Below are 2,493 nucleotides of genomic sequence, written 5' to 3'. Positions count from 1 at the left end.
CAGTGAATAGTAATTGAATAAAAACAATATTTATAGATTTTCAGTTGGCAGTAGAGGACATTTGACTAGATGAGATGTTAATCTAAATGAGAAATGACAATGAAATCCAGTTTTAGTGTCATACTGACACAGTTCCTTCAATTGACTGTCTTAACTAAAGCACTGATAAAGGAAAACAAAGATGTGATGGCAGAAGATGACGTCGTTTACAGACGACCGACAAGTTAAAGGTTTTGAGTGAGTGACGGCTTTTTGCAGAACAAATAAAGTGGTGTGCTGCCCAGGGTAAAATGATGAAACCTGCCCTTTCGAAACATTTTTCTAAGACCACCTTTTTTGGATGGTTCTGCGGAACAAACCATCTGAACAAATCATAGATTATAGATCAAAAGAATCCATCTTGCCAAGTTTCAAGCTATGTGCATGTGTCCTTGCCACGGTTTGTTTGCACAAGTCGTCGTAGCAGCAAACAGAACAACAGAAGGATTTGATCACTGTAACCAACGTAGCACCGTGTCACTCCATTTATCAGAGAAGCACTCTGTTAAAGGAAAACTCCAGCATTGTGACAACACTTGTGACAACAAGAAAAGAAATCAACAAAACATTTTTCTGTTTCCAGCAACATCTGGCAGCTGCATCACTGCACTTACTTTTATTACTGCAATCATTCAATGTCAACTTTATTAGTGGAAACACCATTACAGACGTTCGGGAGCATTAAAGTGAGAGCACTGGCTGTCCTGGGACTCCACCAACACGTCTCTGCTCACCAGATCAGTAACTGCAAACAGAACTATTCACTCAAATTCATTTAAAAAACAAGCCATATATGGGGTTGTTTAATGCATGTAAACAACGATTTTTAAAATCCTGACATTTATGACTGCTTACAGTTCTCTTACACGCCGTAAAGTTAAACAAAACTAAATTAAGACAAAGGGGAAGATACTTTTATTGACAGTTGAACAACGTGGGGAAAGATCCAAGTTGGAGCTTTTCAACTAGCAGCATCGTTTGCCAGGAGAAGTCCAACACCCCGAAAAGACAAGTATAAAATCACTACTTATTTTAGTACATACTAGCGTTAGCCAAACAGAAGTGTACAGCTGTGAACAGACAGAAAGAAAGGCCACAGTATCCACAATGTCTCACAGCTATTACCGTTGGTCAAAACTGAAGTCACGTTGTCGAAACTCTTCACACAGTTAGAGAAACAGAAATGTACTTGGCCCAAACTTTCATTTCAACATTGCTTTCACACAAAATGCATTCAATAAACCACTTTCTCCAAAATCCATGAACTCTTTTGGCATTACTGCTCCACCACCTGCGAAACACTTTATATCTGCAGCATATTTTTATTAAATGCTAACACACTGTGTCCAAGTGTTTAAAACACATTCAAAACAGAATGATGGCACATGTCCTGCATTTCTGCAGCAACCAGACTGAAATAGATAAAAAAAATCTTCATGTCCATGTCTATGTGCGTAGAAAACTGTGTAGTGTTTTTAAAAAAGGTCTCGTTTAGAACTTAAGTCTGGGTGTAAAGCAGGAAATGTGCTTGTATTTTAGCAGACTTGTTCCAGTTGGTAATTGAAATGCAGGTTATGGTCACTGTGTCTCGAGCACCAGGGTCAGTGTCAGGATGCGTGGTCAGGTGGGCAGGTTGGAGGACCAAAATGCAGGACACAAGGCTGACAGGTTCAGTTCAAAGGTTTAATTAAACAAAAGGCAAGCACACTTACAAACAGAGTGGGTGTCCAGGGTATTCAACGTAAAATAAACTATCCCAATGAACAAATAATCAAACTGGTAATCCAAGAACTGGCGGGAAGAAACGAGCAGACAGAGGACATCACAGGAAGCTACAATGACCGGACAAGGACTAAACACAAACGCCAGGGCCCGTATTTATCAAGCTTCTCAGAATTACTCATAAGAACACTGCTAAGAACTGACTTAAGAGCAAAAACATTCTTGGCTCAAAGCTGCGCTTAAAAGTTAGTTTCCTAATTTGAGTGAAGTGTAGGACTACATCTGGATTTTGGATGACGACGTAGCCAAGGACCAATCACTGAAGAGATTTCCTTCTTTAAGAATATTCTCAGATAAATTCACATTGAATGGTGAAATCCATAAGAGGAGTCACACGTTTAACAATAAATAATTTTCAAGATGATACATTATGAAACAGGCCTACACATTAATAAATGAAAGATAAAAAAGTTTCTCTTTATACGAGCAAATCAAATCAAAACAAAATCAAATACACCTACTACTCCTGTATTGCTGGCTTTTTGCATGAACTGTGTTTGCTTCTGTCGGTTTACGGGGAGTGCTATAATTGTTTCCATGACTATTCGGCTTATTGATGTTTGTGATGGCCAAAATCAGCATTGCTGCGTTTGTCCTGTGGCAAACAAATGAAGCGTCATCTCCACCATCAATTTAACTGTCCGACCCCGTCTTATTAACTGCACGTCGTCA

This window comes from Micropterus salmoides, unplaced genomic scaffold, assembly GCF_014851395.1.
Source record: "Micropterus salmoides isolate LMB-PRFRI ecotype aquatic unplaced genomic scaffold, ASM1485139v1 Ms_hic_scaffold_14, whole genome shotgun sequence".
In the NCBI taxonomy this organism is placed as follows: domain Eukaryota; kingdom Metazoa; phylum Chordata; class Actinopteri; order Centrarchiformes; family Centrarchidae; genus Micropterus; species Micropterus salmoides.
Note: the sequence above shows the minus strand (reverse complement) of the source record.